General features: G+C 37.5%; 1 pseudogene; it reads left to right on the plus strand.

The window, feature by feature from the left end:
- The first annotated feature begins 1,681 nt into the window (after positions 1 to 1,681).
- Positions 1,682 to 2,425, plus strand: LOC132593884 (peroxisomal membrane protein 11A pseudogene; annotated as a pseudogene).
- Positions 2,426 to 18,510: the final 16,085 nt, after the last annotated feature.

Below are 18,510 nucleotides of genomic sequence, written 5' to 3' on the forward strand. Positions count from 1 at the left end.
GGATGAGAGTGATAAGATAGTACTAAAATAAAAATACTGCCAACATAGAATTTGCTACCCAGAAAAAAATCTCTTTAAAAAACAGAGGCAAAATAATAACTTTTTCAGAAATACAAAAGCTGGAAGTATTTATCACCAGTAAACCTACACTACTAGAAAGAAAGTCTAAAGGAAGTCATTCAAGCAGAAGGAAAATGGCACCAAGTGGAAATATGGATCTACACAAAGAAGTAAAGAACACCAGAAATAGTAATTACCTGGGTAAATATATAAGATTTTTTCTTATTATGTAAATCTCTAAAAGAACTGACTGTCTAACAATGTGTTGTGGGGTTTATAGCATAGTTATAAGTAAAATACATGACAAAAAAAGGTAGGAGCAAAGAAATGGAAGTGTACAATTTAAGGCTCTTTTATGTAAACTGATATCACTGGAAAGTACTCTGTAATTAAAGATGTATACTATAAACACTAAAGCAACTACTAGTAAAACAAGAGTTTAGCTAGTAAGCCAACAAAGAAGATAAAATGGAGTAATAAAAAATATTCAGTACAAAAATAGGCTGAGGGCTTCCCTGGTGGCGCAGTGGTTGAGAGTCTGCCTGCCGACTCTCAACCCAGGGGATGCGGGTTCGTGCCCCGGTCTGGGAGGATCCCGCATGCTGCGGAGCAGCTGGGCCCATGAGCCATGGCCACTGAGCCTGTGCGTCCGGAGCCTGTGCTCCTCAATGGGAGATGCCACAGCTGTGAGAGGCCCGCGTACCGCAAATAGAAAATAAATAGCATTCATTAATTACTGTGGTGGTTTTAATGTATGTCCAAAAATTTTTCAGTATTCCTTTCTCCAGAAAGTGAAGCTCAATTCTCCTCCCCTTAAGTGTGAGCTAGACTTTGTGATTCACTTCTACCCAAGAGGGTATGAAAAGGGGAAAAAAAAAAGTAACTTTGCAGTGGAGAAACATGGCAGACACCACCTCAACCAAATGATCAAGATTTACATCAGCAGTAAGTCATGATGACACAATGCACCTCTAACATGATGTGATGGGAAGAGTACTTCACTTTTGTGGTAGACTTCCTCAAGATCCATAATCCCAATCTAATCATGAAAAACATCAACCAAACCCAAATTGAGGGGCATTCTACAAAACACCTGATCAGTGACCTTCAAAAGTGTCAGAGCCATGGGAAATAAGGAAAGACTGTGAAACACAGAAAGACAGATTGGAGGAGACTAAGGGGTCATGACAACTAAATGCAAGGTGATAGTGGACTGGATCTTGGAAAAAAGGACATTCGTGGAAAAACTGGTGAAACCCAAATAAAGTCTGTTGTTTAACTTAAAAAAAAAAAGAAAAGAAATGGCAAGATGATAGACTTAAACTTAACCACGTCAGTCATTAAAATGAAAATAGTCTAAACACCCCAATTAAAAGGCAGTGATGGTCAGATCAGATTAAAAAACTGTGACCAAAGTATATATGCTGTTTACAAGAAATACAAATGAAATATAAAGACACAATTAGGTTTAAAAGTAAAAGGATGGGCACCCGCCCCCACAGGGGCGGGGAGACTCAGCCCCTCAGGTGGGCAGAGACCAACCCTCCCACGGGGACCTGTAGGCCGCCCCTGAGGACTCGCAACAGAGCCCAGTGCAACTCTTGTTCTTGGGCTGGGTGCCATGGACGCCTTTATCAGCTTCACCAACCAGACCCAGGGCCGGGACCAACTCTTCAGAGCCACTAAGTACACATGCATGTTGCTTAGATGTTTGTTAGAGCCTAAAGCTGACAAAGAGGAGGCTGTCATGAAGCTCAAGAAACTGGAGTCCAGTGTGAGCTCTGGCCGTAAATGGTTCAGACTAGGCAATGTAGTACATGCTGTACAGGCGACTCAGCAGAGCATTCATGCCACTGACCTGGTGCCCCGCGTATGCCTAACATTAGCCAGCCTGAACCTTGTGATTTATTTCATCTGTGACCCCATCATCTTCGTGAGGAGTGCAGGGCTTGCCTCTGGCATTAACAAAGAGAAATGGTGAATGTGGGCTGCACGCCATTACTACTATTCTCTTCTGCTGAGCCTGGTCAGGGATCTGTATGAAATCTCCCTGCAGATGGAACAGGTTGCACACGACAGGGCAAAGAGGGAGAAATCGCCATCCCAGGATCGTCTTGGGTATAGCGTGGCTAATGAGGAAACAGAATGACTCCAGTTCTTTCTTCTTCTCTTATTCCGATCTCTGAAGAAACATCTTCCCTTGCTCCTGGACACAGTGAAGAACTTCTGTGATATCTTGAACCCTTTGGACCAGCTGGGGATCTATAAGTCCAATCCTGGCATCATAGGCCTTGGAGGTCTCGTGTCCTCTATAGCAGGCATCATCACTGTGGCGTATCCTCAGATGAAACTGAAGACCCACTGAGGTGGTTTCGGGCTGAAGACTAGTACCTGCTTTCAAGACAACCTGTTAGTGAAATGGACATTTGCACTAGGCACAGCCATGTCATGCTGTGCTTACGGACTTACTCACATGAGCACTGAGTGACCTGCGATGTGAACAGAGGGGCCAAGAACGGTGGAGGGGAGAACGTGAAGGCTTATGTGTTTTCTAGAGCGCTGGAGTGACTTCTGAATTTCTGAGTATTTTTCCTTCATCTAACATTTATTGAACATCTCTTACGTGCATATTAGGAACTTACTGGTTGCTGAACGGATAAAAATTGAAAGAGAAAAATTGAAAAAGATCCAAACTAACAAGTGGACACTAATATAAGCGACTTTTGGGCCATGTGCCTCACTACTTTTGCCCAACTACAGTAGGACTGATACACACCCTCTCTCAGATCTAGTAGAGGCCCCTTATTCTCTGATCAGTTACCCCACTTCCTCCATAGCTGCCATTGCCAGGATAGAGGAGAGCTGGGCTTATAGCCTCTTAACTTGACTTTTACATCACTGTGCTCCTGTCCTTCCTCTGTCCAGTAGTAAAATCAGAAGTACATCAGGCACCTTCATAGTATAAATTGTGTCTTTAGGTAATGCAGTGAGGAAACAAAAAATCTGAAGCAGATAGAAAGGACTTGAGGTAAAAATAATGTGGTAAGTCACAATTGATGCCTGCGGGTTTCCCTGTGACAGATGAGGAGACTGAGGTTAAAACTGAGGACAGAACTGACTCCCAATCCAGTGCTTTTTCCGTATTTCACTGCCTTCCTGATTGAGTGGAAGTGCAAGACTCTCCAGAATACTGTGCGAAAATCCTTTTTTAGAACGTTTCTTGGTCAGTGGTTTATATTCTGTTCTACAAAAATTAAAACTATATCTAGATCTACCAGTAGGATTGTTTATTTAAAACCATATAACAGTTTGGGCACTTATGCATTAATTTTCATCAAAATTTGTGCAGTTGAGAAATTTCACAAATACGATGAAAATCTACTATATTCTACAATAAATCAGAGTTCATATTTGTAGGGTGGTTGGGGGAGGTAGAGAAGAGCAGTAAGGGGCTAGTGAAGAGGACAGTAGAACGATGAGTCAATGCCACTTACTCGTGTTTCTACTTCTCATCTTGGATGTTGGGTTCTTATTTGTGATTACAGATCCTCTTAATTTGAGGCAAGTGAGGTAGAGAAATAGGGTACCATCAGGTAAGAGGTCAGTGTCAGTCCTGCCAGTAAAGCCATCACATTGATCCGAATGGAAATGAGAAAAGAAATGTGCACTAAGTAAATTTCCCATAAATGTGATTGAGATTCTTAAAAAGTAGACTCACGTTCTTGGCTCTCTATTTTTAAAGTGACCAATCAAGATACGGGATTTGAGAAAATATTTTGGGAATTTTAAGAGAAATAAAAGCTGCTAGATCAGGGCAAATAAAAAATTTAACTATTTTTACTTTGTCCAGATCTTCTGCTGTAATAAATTATGCCTAATAAATTTATAGACAAAAAAGAGTAAAAGGATGGAAAAAGATAACAATAATCAAAAGTAAACTAGATGGACTAACTAATATCAAAGTAGATTTCAGAGCAAAGACTATTACCAGGGAGAAAAAAATATCATTTCATAGTGATGAAGGGATAATTCATCCAGAAAAAAAATTCAAAAATGTTATGCACATCAAAATACAACCTTAAAAATATATGAAAAAACTGACATAAATTAAAGGAGAAATCCAGAACTATAGTTGGAATTTTCAACACTCCTTTCTCAGTGACTCATAAGTAGGTAGAAAATCAATAAAAGTATAAATGACTTTAAAACCACTGTCAACCAACCTGACCTAAATGACATTTATAGAACACTTCACGCCCCAAGTGCAGAATGCAAATTCTTTTCAAGCACATATTCTAGGCCAAAAAACATTTTTTCATTCATTTAAAAAGATTCAGACCATGTAAAGTATGTTCTTTATCCACAGTGATATCAAATTAGAAATCAGTAATAGAAAGATGTCTAGAAAAATCCTCAAATATATGGAAGCTAAATAACACACTTCTAACTCACTATGGGTCAGAAGAAGTCAGAAGGGAATTTAGGAAATATTTTGAACTGAATTAATGAAAATGTAACACATAGGATGCTGCTAGGGCAGTACTTAAGGGAAATTTATAGTGCTAAATACCTAAGTGAGAAAAGAAGAAAAGTTTCAAATCAGTAACCTAACCTTCCACCTTAAGAAACTAGAAGAGCAAATTAAATCCAAAGTATACAGAAGAAAGGAAATAGTAAAGATTAGAACAAAGATCAATGAAATATAGAACAGAAAAATAGAGAAAAATAAATGAAACCAAAAGTTGTTTATTTGAGAAGATCAATATAATTGATAAACCTCTAGGCAGACTGATAAGGAAAAAGAGATTTAGGACACAAATTACTAATACCAAGAATGAGAGAAGTGGCATCACTACAGATTATGCTGGTATTAATAAGGATAATGAGGGACTATTATGAACAACTTAGATACTAATAAATTCAACAACTTAGATGAAATAAGCAAATTCATTTTGAAAGACACAAACTATCAAAGCTTACTCAAGAAGAAATAGATAACCTGAATAATCCTATCTGTTAAAGAAATTAAATTTGTATTTTAAAATATTCCCGTGAAAAAATGACAGGCCCAAATAGCTTCACTTGGGAATTCTGCTAAACTTTTAAGAAGAAAAAAATACCAATTCTCACAGACACTTCTAGAAAATTGAAGAGAAGCGAACACTTTCCAACTTATTCTATAAGGCCAGCATCACCCTGATACCAGAACCAGACAGACATTACAATAAAAGAAAATTACAGACCAATATTCCTCATGAACATAGATGCAAACATTCTAAAGAAAAAAGAACTCATAATTCTTTACTAAAAGCAAAACCCCAGTGCTTCTCTTAATTCAGTTGAGGTTTCTGGTAGAAAGCCACATGCATTTATATTTCTAATAAGTATGTAGTATAGATGTACACTTTGGTATTTGGTATTCCTAAAAAACTGATTCTAGTGAGGAAGCACTAGAACATAAAAAAGCCACAAACAGAAATGGCTTTGCCCTCTGGGGGACTTTATAGCTGCCTTCACTATATAAAGGTAGTACACTGGCCACCTCTGGTTATACATCATTTAATTTTTTTGACACTCTGGATAGGATTTAACTTTAAGGTGAGCTTATTCTTTGTTTCCTTTGGCAATCACTTTAACATTTTAAAAATTCAGCAGCAATTACCACTTGTAATTTCAGGGTTTTAAAACTCCTCCTATGACTTCTAGAATATTTAAAATTTATAGTATTTAGATAATATTTCACCCACCATTGTCTCATTTCTCCTGAAATTTGTCAAGATTTGAAGTAATGAATGTAAAAGAAATATACTGTATGTATATTTTAAAGTTCAATTTTTCAATGCTTCATTTCCTTCAGTGCTTTGTATTTGTTATGTGTATTTTTTCATGATAATCTTAACAGATAATAATCTTTACTCATAAAATTATGAACCAAATATGTTTTACTAGAAATATTTTGGTGAACTTTTGCATTCATGTCTATCATAAATCCTCAATTAATTGGGTTACTTAAAGGGTGTATACAGTGCTATCCTTGGTCCACAGAGGGCTAACCAGCTTTGTTATTTTTTTAATCTTTACGTTTGTTTTAACTCTTGTTCCTAACCACATAATGTGCTTTTTAACAAGTAAAGATTCTAGCAACATTAGTAAGTTCTTGCTGATACATTTATTATTATAATCACTACTTTTAATTTTGAAACTCTAAACAGTAAATTAACCCACAAGATCATATGGGTTCTATGAAAAATACATTGCAATTTATTGTAAATATAGCATTACTATAAATACTAACACTATTGTTGCATAATTATTTAGATTAAATTATGTTATGATAAAACTGTGTCATTTAAGAATGAATCAAAAACCTATTTGGTGAGACACTGAAAATTTTATTGTGGTAATTGAGTGCCTGGATTATGCATGGATGATAAACAAATTAAGGATATAATCGAAGGAATTGCTACCTTGGCTTAATGACTCTCCAAAGGTTATATTCAAATAATTATCCTTCATTTCTAGGTTGATAAAATAATTAAGTTAAAAATGTGACCCTAAAACTGTTTTAGAAAACCACTGCTATAACAACAACAACAACCATCATGTTAACAAATAATAATAGCAATTATTACTACCACTAGTAGAGTACCACCATTTGGTGAGCACTTGCTTTGAGCCATTCACTGGGTCAGTCAGGGTCATTTAATCCTCACCACAATCCTCTAATGTAAGACTTACTATCCTCATTATACATACAAGGAACACTCCCTCAGTTTTCTTTTGTGGAACCACATCTCTTCCATTGTTAATTCATACAGTTTAGGTAGATTTGCTCCAGCCCCAGGTTCCAGAGGGGGCAACAAAGCTTAGGCCTGGCCAATTTGAGATTCTCATCCCAGTGGCCACAATGTTCGCTTTAAAGAGGCAAGTGATGCAAGCTGAGTCAGTGAAGACTTCCCCAAGACCATTTCTGGAGCTACTGTTTTCAGTTAATAGTATGGCCTATGTCAGATAAGATTGCTCCAATACATGTGGACATTCAGGATGCGAAATTCAATTCACTTGTACTTCTTCCTGTGTCTCTAAAGTTATGATGGAAGATTGGAAACATTCATGGGCCCACCTGAGCCCTGCTCCTATGATTCATGGGGGCTCTTAACCTCATATTAAGCCCAAATATCAGTGAAATCATGGTTTTGATGTGCTATGTCTTTTCTGATATAAATTAAAGTAGACACGTAATCATTAAGAAAATTTTATCTGTGTACTACCTAAAATGATTTCATGTCTTGCAGTGGTCTGCGTATCACATTTTGGGAGATTCTGGACTAGAAAAGAAGTCACACTGTCCTGTGTTGTTTAGAATGCTATTTTTGTTTATGCATTTGTATTTAAAGTTATGACACCTACCTTCAAAAAAAAAAAGCCACTATGAGCGATTATTGGGGGAAAAAAACACACCTAAAGGAAGAAACATTTTGGATTGTATTTTAACTCATATTTTATGCCAATATAGAAATGAAGCAGTTATGAGATGGTCCCTTTTTGCATATTTGATAAAGTTTTTCTCTTGTAATCCACACCATTTCTCTGGAGCCTCACCTGTAGCTCTGGGCAAAAAGAGGCTAGAGTCTAATGGCTCCAAAGTTAGGATATCTTCCTCTCACTTTCCTGTTCAAATAAGACCTTTCACTTTAATTTCCTTCTGTGAATAGTTATAGATTAAGCTCGTGAGGCTGGGCCATGTCTGTTTGGTTTACTACCATATCTGTAGCACCATGCCAGTGCTCAGCAAAGAGTAGGGGCTCAATGAATATCTGTTGAATGAAAGAATGAATGAATGAACGGATGAGCATTTTCATACACAGGCTTGTCAGGTGAGCAAGTCTGGTATTATTATTATTGATGGTGGAACTGAGGCTAGGAGAAGTTATGAGGGGTCTTTAATGTCGTATAGTCAGTGACAGAATTGGGATTTGTATCTTTTACCCTTTGTGTAGATCCCTGAACTACGTTTGTTGAATAAATAAGTTAATGAAACAATAATATGTATTGTTTTCTTAAAACATATTCTTAACATATTTCTTAAAGTATATTTATACTTCATTGGTTATAAAAGGAACATTTTAAAGAGAGACAAACTACTTTTGTGGCTTAGTGTTGTTAGGAACCAAGGGAGGGTGGGGTAGGAATGAGGAGATAGAATGGGCAGATTTAAAATAACTTGAATATCTTAAAAGTAACTGAACATATTGTCTGTTAATAAGAGTAATTTAATGATGAAATGACAGTGAATGCCTTAAAGTAGCTCACACCAGTTTTTGTCTTTGTCCTAAAGATATGATTAATAAGAAAATTGTTTCTTGCTGGAAAATGCTTTTTGTGAGATCTGTATTTTGGTGCACAATGCACCAAAACATTTGTTTCTATTTACCTTGAAAAAAAAAAAATCCCCTTCAGAGATAGCATGTGGAGAGCAGCCATCTGTTCAGGATTATACTTCTGAATTGCTGTTTCTCTGAACTCACTGGACTCTGTATACATTAATTTTAAAAATAAGGACCGTTTCCCCCCTTTATCAAGTTTGTTTATCAACACTATCATAAAGATGTACTTATATTCTAGTGTGCATTAGTAACTGTCAATTGACTACTGAATAACAAATTAAATTGGGAATCCTGGAGTCTGTGAATTCGGTTGCTGACTGTTTTTACTCTGCTATCAGACTTTGGAACAAGTCATTATATACGTCTTATCTTTCCCCCAAATAAATATCTTTGAATGTTTATGAAATTAGGGGCAACTCAGATGCTTTTTAGCTGATTAGCACTCTGGTAGAGCCGAGCCGAAGTGCAGGAGAAGGTAAAAGGGAAGTATGCGTGGCAGTGATCTTAATTCTCACACCCACTACTACAATTTGACCCCTAAAACTCTGATATTGCGCAAGTGACCCAACTATCACCAGGTAGCATCTCTTCTGGATGAAACTATATTGTCTTAACACTGATAGAGACTTTTAAAAGGCTCTTTTCATGTGCATAATCTCATGTAAACCTCATTTCAACCATGGAGGGTAATAGGGCAGGTTTTATTACCCCGGTTTTACTGGTGACAGAATAGAGGTTCAGATTGGCTAGGTGATTTGATCAAAGGCACACAATTATTGGATGGTAGAGCCAGGACTTGAATTCATACTTTCAAATCTCTCTTTACATTATGCAAAATCTTTGATTTTCCTGGGGAAAGACATTGTAAGGGGGAATATTTATAGTTTGTAGAGTGTTAACTGCTTTGACCCCTTGCAAAATTTTATTTGTCTTTCTGTAATATCTTTTTACTTAAGCAAAAACTACACCAAACAAAACAATCCTTACAATATATAGCATACAGATAAAGAACTAAAGAGCAACAATTCCAGCTGAAAGAAAACATTTTGTGTTTCATTACAGAGCAGTGTTAACAGCACAAATAGAAGTGATTATGAACCGGCTAAAAGGTTCTTCCTGTTACCTTATTTGATGAAGTTTCTTTACTGAACCTCCAAGGTCACCCTCACATAAAGAAAGCAGACTAACATCTGGATTTCAAAGAAAATTAATCACTTCTTCTTAAAGCTGTCCAGATACTTTGTTAGAAGGTATCATTATTAAGAAATTAAAATAGAGGTACCAGTGCCCCCTTCCTAAGATTTGATTGGGTTCTAATCTGTAGTTTGGCTTTTGTGACCTTGGATACATCTTTTTAACCTTTATTAACTCATCTAAAACATGTCTCATAGAGGTTTGTTTTGGTTTTAGAAATGCTTTAACATTTTTGGATTAAGTGGTGAAGTGGATGGAAATGCTATTCCTAAAAAAGCTTGGAGGCAAATAAAATATTTTTATTGTTCTGTTCAACTTGCTCCTCAGAAGATCAAGGAGCATTTTATTCTTGGATCATTTACTTATTCACCAAACATTTATTGAGTGCCATGTACCAGACCATGACCAGCACTCTCCTCTTTTCTTCTGTTATTGTGCCATCAGGTGATGCTTCTGAGAACACAGCAGAAGGCTTTTATTTCCCTTATAAAATGTGAGTGCATGGTGGCCACTTGCAAGGCCTTCCAGCCTGCTATATAAGCAAGAGTGGAATTTTCTGTCCCTCTGTGTATGATGATGTCCCTCTATGTATGATGTCCCTCTATGTCTGTCCCTCTATGTATGATGCAATTTACCATATATTGCCTCATTGCTATGAAATGTTTCACAAGCATTTGCTATTAAAAAGTAAGCTCCTTGAAGGAGGAAACCATGGCTTATTTCTCCTCTATGTCTCTACTCAGGACAAAACAGTAGTGAGGAATTCTTTGCCAGGGAGTCCATGGATGGATGGGCTTCACAGAACTTGTGAGCTCCCTGAAATTGTAAGAAAAATTATTTTTGCATGTGCAATTTTTGAAGTGGGTCCAACATTTTCATTAGATTCTCAAGGGGGTCACTGGCTCAGTGGCTAACCACTATAGGTTAACCACTTTAATGGACTTTTGATGAATACTTGAATGGGAGAAACAACAGGAAGACAGATGTGACCTTGATGTACAAGAGAGTGTTGTCATGATCGGAAAGCATGTTTGGGGATGGCTCTCAGTTCCCCAACACTGGAGATGTTAATAGCTGGATGACCCAACAGTGATAATGTCGTTGGGATGTTGATCTATTCTTTCTGCCTTATGATTCTATGATAATATCCATCTTCACTAAAGAATACTTCTCATTCTTCACACCTTCCCCTGACACCCATACCATTTTCGTGTGATTCACTCTTTGGACTATTTATACACCTAAAAAATCTTTTTGACAGATAACCAGAGGCATACAAATCAAGCTTTGAGAACTATGACCCTAAGAATGTGTGTGAAATACCAAATAACAGGAGGGTACTTGGCATGAACTCTAGAAAATGAAGAGAATGTAGCATGATTTTTGAGTTAAGGATAGAAGATAAGAAGATAGTAGTTGACAAGCAGGTCGACACAGTTGCTAATAGATTAAACAGAATAGGATTTAATTGAGTACTAAATTGGGCTAGTTACCTGTAAATTGAGGCCTCTGGGCAATTTTAGTTTGGGCTGCAATTTTGCTACTTTCATTCAAAGAAATTAGGACAATGCAACTCAAGATGAGTTTCAGAAGTGCAAAATGGTAAAAACACATTCATTTTCAAGTACATACATATACAAATTTGTGCATGAATATATGCATGTATAAAACAACATGTTCATGCCTTGATACCCATGGAGATAAGAATCGATCCACAAGAATATATTCATTCACACATATGCCAGATATAAGGAGGATTAAATATGGTATCTAATAGAAAATTTTCACATGCAGGGAAATAAGAGTATTTCAAAGCAAATATCCAATGGATGAGAAGAATACTTTAGGTAATATACTGATGCTTCTTTCAGGGTTAATGTCACAAAACTTCACAGGGTGTCTAAGGAACTGAGTACAGGCAGAACCCAAGCTGACAGTATCATACCAGGAGCTAGTCTAGGTGAGAGAAGTCCTAAAGATACCCATTACAGTCTACAGGAAACAGGCTACATTACATGTTCCAGTTTTCTTTGGAGAAGTGTGTTTGTTAAATGCTGATCATAAACAGCTCCAGTCCCAGTTTGCTGGATTGGGCATAGGGCCCTTTAATCAAATGTTTCCTCATCATGCTTTCTGATGATCTTCTGAGCTGGCTGTTTTAGTTACTCTTCAGCATTCTGCAAAGTCTCACTTAGCATCCTTTAGCTTGTGCATTTTTGATGAGTATGGTATTGCTATTTTTATATGTTTTGTAAACTCCTTTGAGGAATGCAGGGGTACATGGAGAGAAAGAGATGGTGGTGAGCTTCTTCCTTTATTTAATCCATCCATGCCCCTATCTGTCAGACACCAGTATAAAGCTGTACCTATTAAAGCTAGCTGATTTGCCAAGTGTTTTTGCTCCGAAGGGACATCACCTATTTTGGGCAACAAAGAAGTGTTAGGAAGGGGAGGAAGACATACCTCAGAAGGACAGATCTGAAATGAAGTCCAGAATACTGAAGAGAGTGGAGTGGAAAAGCAAAAGAGTGCCTAGTGAAAGGTCACTGAAGCAGTGAGTGCAGAGCTAATGTTCTGGATGGTTGTAGGAAAGCCTCAATTAAGAATTCTGTTAATAGAGAAATTAAGAAATGTTATTAAAAAGTTCTCTAAGCCAATCTAATAAAGGAAATCAGGACATGGCAAACTAGGCTGTTTGTTTAATTTATTCAGTAATCTGTATTTTTTTAGATTGATGCAAATTATTAACACATTTATTGAGCAACTATACATATACAAAGCATTCTGTTAGGAAATGTGTGTGAAGGGTGGGAGGATGGTATTTAAAAAATACAAGATGAGTACATGTTCTCCAAAAATATATGGCAGGCTGTGTGTTAAGAACTGTGTTGGGTGCTTTCTGTATATTATCCTATTTAATCTTTAAAACAACTATTAGGAATGAAAATTATGCCTATTTTACAGATGAACAGCCTGGAACTCAGAAATTTAAGTTGTTTCCTCCCTCCCTCTCTCTCTTTCTTCCTCTTTCTTTCAACAAGCTTGAACTCAAAAGCCTTATAGAACATGGTGCCTTTTTCCAAGGTTTCACTTTTTCTGAGGGTAGCAGAATTATACTTACGTAGTAAGTGCTATAGTAGAGGTATGAACCCAGTAATATGGGAGCTCAGAGGATGAAGCAGTCTATTTTGCTTTGTGATATCAGAGAAGGCTTCCTGGAAGAGCTATTATTTGAGGTGAATCTTAAAAAATGAGAAGGAGTCCATCTAGTAGACAAGAAAGATAAGAAAACAATAACAGTGTGGCGGCCACTACTGGCTGCCCACTCAGCACTCATTACCTTCTTTCTTTCTGGAAGTGCCGAGATTTTGCTCAGGTGTCCCCTCCCCTACTTGACCCAAGGGAGAGTGACCTTATTGCTACCTTCAGGAGGAAGTGCTGATTGTTTTAAAACAATTTTGGTAAGTCCACTCTTGCTTGATTATCCTAGGTCTGGGCATATGAACCAGTTCTGGCCAATGAGATATAAAAGGAAATCTGCTAGGAGGGCTTTAGGAAATGCTTCTTTCCCTTAAGAGGGAAACACTGGAAGAGATACGCCCCCATTTTTTTCTCTAGATATTGCTGTGCTTGGAAGGGATGCTTAGAACTACCACAACCATCTTGTGACTGTGAGGGGAGCCAATCTGAGGGCAAATTAAAATTTCTGAGGATGGCAAAGCAAAGAGATAATAAAAAGAACCAGCATCTTTAATGACATTGTTGAGTTCTGAACAACCGTCCCTGCTTTTCAACTTCCTGTTACACGATGTTATAATTGTTTTTGTTCTATCAGCCAGTTTGAAGAGTCTTCTGCAGTGGCATCCTCACTGATAACAGAGCAGATGCAAAGGCATAAGGCTCAGAAAGGTCACAGGCCACCTAGAAATTGCCAGTAGTTCTTCATGACTGAAGTGCAGGATACCGTGGAGTTGAGAGTGGGGTGATGGCTAGAGACAAGGTGAAATAGTAGCCAAGGGTCAGATCATGAAGGGCCTCATATGTTAGAATCAGATATTTGGACTTTATTTTGTAAATAGTGGGGAGGCGTTGAAGAGTTTTAAGCAAGGTAATGGTATAATTAGATTTGCAGTTTAGAAGCATTCCTCTGACTACAGTGTGGAAGATTGAAGAGGGTAAGATAGCAGTTGGTGAGATACCAAGGTCATTCAGCTCAGGAGCACATGGAGTCACATGTAGGTTGGTCTCTCTCCATTAACATTCCATTTTCGCTTGGAAAGACAGAGGTTAAGAAAATATATGCAAAGTGGAAGATTAGAGGGGCAGACAGTAAGTGCTTCAAGATTTTATTGAAGAAGAATATGTTGGGGGTCATGGAGAGTTTCAAAGAGCAGATTGGATATGAGCTGAACACTGAAGGACTTGGAAAACTTGGGAGTTGAGTGGAGTGTAAAATAACATAAGGGTAGGACAAGTCAAGCTGAAATGGAGAGTTTTATGTGGGGACGATAAAGCTGGAATGGTCACTTGCAACCAAAATGGCAGAGAAAAGAAATGAAACTTAACCCTAATTCCATCACTTAGCAGTTGTGGAACACTGAGCTTGATAAAATTTTGTTTCCTAATCGGCTGAGTTGGGGTTATAAACATATACTTTATTAACATCACCAAGTGATGTCACATGGATATCATATATCCCATGTTACATGATGAGAAAGACACTTCCCTTTTGTGGTATTCTTTCAAAAAACCCATAACCCTAGTCTCATCGTGAGAGAAACATCAGACACACCCAATTTGAGGAACACTCTGCAAAATACCTGACCAGTACTTCTTAAAACTATCAAGGTCATGAAAAACAAAGACAAACTGTCACAGACCAGAGGAGACACAACAACTGAATGCAATGTAGTATCCTAGACTAGATCCTAGAAAAGAAAAAGCCATTAATGAAAGAACTGGTGAAATCTGAATAAAATTTAGAGTTTAGTTGATACTAATTTACCAGTGTTGGTTTCTTAATTTTGACAAACTAACCACAGTAATATAAATAATAGCAATAGGAGCCACTGAAACTGGGGGAGGTGAATACTATCACCATTATCTTTGCAACTTTTCCATAAATATAAAATTATTCCAAAATAAAAAGTTTATTTAAAAACAATATATCCTTCACTGAGTTGTTATGAGGACTGAATGAAAGAATATATGCAAAGCAGCTAGTATAGTGCCTGACGTGTAATAGGGCCTCAAATGTTTTTCTGTAAACTAGTGATTCTTAAATTCAGGGTGTATAAAAATCACCTAGAGGTATTATGTCAGAAAAGTGAACAAATCCCAGGGCCTCAATCTCAGAGATTCTCATTTAGTAGCTCTAGAGTAGGGCCCAAGAATAAGAATTTGTGATAGGTACCCTCTGGAGAGTTGCTGCTATAGACTATGGTGACTATGGAGATAGAATGTCTGCCCCACTTACCACAAATGCGTTGAAAGGAGAGAAAGGGGGAAATGTAGAAGCAAACACTTCAAAACCTGTAAGTTACAATTTAAATCATTACAGATTAATTTGGGATGAAAGAGAGGTCTGATTAGGTAGCCATTTAATAATAACAGCAGTGTGGTTGAAATCTAATTTTTATTCATTTGAGCCACCTAAAAATGTTTAGCTGTTTTTTCTGCTGAAGCACACAGATGACCCATAGGACAAAGGCACAGTTCAACCCCTTCAATTACAAATGAGCTAACTGAAGCTGAGAGAAGAGATGTGACGGTTTAAGGTCACAGAGCTAGTTGCTGAGAAAATAGATTAGAACCCACTCTTTTTTCAGCTTTATTGGGGTATAATTGACAAATAGAAATGTATCAGGTGGAGAACATGATGTTTTGATATACAAATATATTATGAAATGATCACTACAATCAAGCTAATTAACATATCCATCACCCCACATAGTTACCATCTTTTTTGTGTATTATGAGAACACTTAAGATTTACTCTTTTAGTAAATTTCAAGTATACAATACAGTACTGTTAACTGTAGTCACCATGCTGTACATTAGATCTCCAGAACTTATTATATTGCATAATTGAAACTTAGTACCCTTTGCCCAGTATCTCCCCATTTCTCCCTCTCCTCAGCCCCTGGCAACCCCCATTCTATTCTCTGCTTCTATGAGTACGACTATTTTAGGTTCCACATATAAGTGAGATCATGTGGTATTTGTCTTTCTGTGTCTTGCTTATTTCACTTAGCATAATGCCCTCTAGGTTCATCCGTGTTGTCACAAATGGCAGGATTTCCTTCTTTTTCAAAAAAAGGCTGAATAATATTCTATTATTATTATATATAGCTTTCACATTTTCTTTATCCATTCATCAGTTGATGAATACTTAGGTTGTTTTCACATCTTGGCTATTGTGAATAATGCTGCAATGAACACGGGAGTTCAGATATCTCTTTGAGATAGTGATTTCTTTTCCTTTGAATATATACCCAGAAATGGGATTGCTGGATCAGATGATAGAATTATTTTTAGCTTTTTTGCGGAACTTCCATATTGTTTTCCATCATGGCTATACCAGTTTACATTCCCACCAATACAGTACATAAGGGTAGAAGCCGATCTTGCAAGCTCCAGTCTAGGTGTTCTTTCTGCTACTAGACAATCATTGCATGCCTCACTCAGAATCTCACATGGGCTTTCATATGGGCTCTGGAAAAAAGAGATAGGGTGTCTGACTTATTGAGGGGAATGCCAAAAGTTTGTTTACTTAATTCTCACTGACAAGTTTGTTCTTGGCCTACTGTATTCTCGAATAACTCAGTTTTCCCTTCAACTAGATAGAGTAAAAAGGGATCATCTGAATAGGAAAATGGCCCTTTGTAAACAGTCTTCAGTCACGCTCAGCTTCCACATCCTCAGCCACGTCAGCAATGTATCATCAACCTGAAAAATTTCACCAGAGTTTCAGATCGTTGACTGACAAAGCAGGCACCCCTGCCCTGGCTCAAGCCTAACCACGCTACCATAAGATACATTGATTATAACTATACTATTCCAAGGTGGTATGGAACCCAAAGCTACTTCTAGGAGGAATAGAAGCTAAGGCATATCACTCTCTGTTTCCCCCATCACTCTAGCTTGGTATAAGTGAAATCAGATTTAAATTAAGGGTATCTTCTCCGTACATTTGGCCTCACCCCTCTGCTCATATTGCAGTTTCCTGGGCTATGCTCTGCCCAACCATGTTTCCTAAGGCCTGAGAGTCTCCATCATCCCTTGGGGTTTTGATTCTAAACTGACAAGGCAGAAAGTAGGCTTTTTCTTAATCTCCACTTTCTTGCTTTTTTCCCCTTAGATACCTACCCCACCCCCACCCTCACCCCCAGCCCAGGAAGGCCTTTTCCTTCTACCCCATGTACTGGGAAATGCCCTTACATCATAAATTATATCCTTCCTGCTCTGTGACTTAGAGTAAAGATGCTTTATTCCACATACTCCAAGCTTTTAACCTATAAATCCTTTTTTTTTTTTCCCTGCCACAAATCCTGGCTCTTACAAATGAAATAAAACTTTAGCTTTAACAGTTGCTTTCTCTGAAATACTTTTTATTTAAGAACCTATTATGAAAGTCAGAAGTTAAAAACTGAGGAAGAGGGGCAGGGAGTGAGGTCCTAGACTGAAAACAGGGAGATTAGGTTAAAATGTACACAAGAATAGTGAGATCCCTCAGCTTCCTTCCTTATCCGTTTATCTTTTCTCAGGAAGCAGCAGGAAGATGTACTCCATCACAATGAGGGATTAAACCAAGAAAGAGAAGGTGTGGGATTCAGGAAGCAGAAAGAATGTGTAGGGAATTCTCAGGATGGTCCTGAAGGAAAATCCCAGGATGACAGCTGTGCATTAGTTCTAGAGAGCAACCAGTCCAGACTGGCAGGGAGTATGGAGGGCTCCAGGAGACGATGATCATCTGCTTGCTTTCGCCATATGGAAAGTTGAATTATTGCTGTTAAAGGGCATGGGAAGATCTAGCCACTAGAAAAATGCAACAACAACAAAAAAGCTCAACAAATTCTAAGGAGCAACAATTACTGACTCCAGAAAAAAAAAATTGCCAGAAAAAGGAGAGGTAATCATAGTCAACTGCTTAACTCAGCAGTGAACAGTATTTAAATGTCCAATGAATGTAAACTCTGTTGCTTTGATTTAAAAAGAAAATGTGGGATATATCAATATTTATGATGGGAAAACAGAAGAATATGGATGGAAGTAAGCTACATTCTCACCAAAATAGTATGGTAAGTCAGTGTCCAAAACTGATGAATTAAGATGTAGCTATTTAAGCACATTATTTAGAAATATGAAGATAACCACAGAGAGAAACAGCTAAAATATTTAAAAATATTTGCTCCTGGGGAGTGGAATATAACCCCCAATTTTTTGGTGGTTCTTTTGAATAACACTCTCTCCAACAGAAACAAAAACTAAACTCCACCTAACAAATCAATTTGTTTAGAAACAAATTGTATATTTAAAGGCTTAAACCAGAAAAAAAAAAAAAAAAAACCGAGACACTTCAAACTGTACCTGCACCAACCAATATTCTCCTTGGCTTAAGGCCCCTCACATTTGCTTCCCATCTAATCTTGGAAGAACCTCAGGGAGTGGTTTTTTTTGTTTTGTTTTTTTTTAATGTGCCACAGGCAACACCCTCAGTTAAGAGGACATATCAATCTTTTTAGGGCCGAAAATCAACTACTGATAGACATTGATTGTAAGCTTGTGATGATACCATCTTCTTCGTACTTTAAAATTTGGGGAAGTTTTTCTGTTTTGATCTCAAGTTTTCCTGTTTCAAACCTGTGAT

This window comes from Globicephala melas, chromosome 19 (assembly GCF_963455315.2).
Source record: "Globicephala melas chromosome 19, mGloMel1.2, whole genome shotgun sequence".
Classification (NCBI taxonomy): Eukaryota; Metazoa; Chordata; class Mammalia; order Artiodactyla; family Delphinidae; genus Globicephala; species Globicephala melas.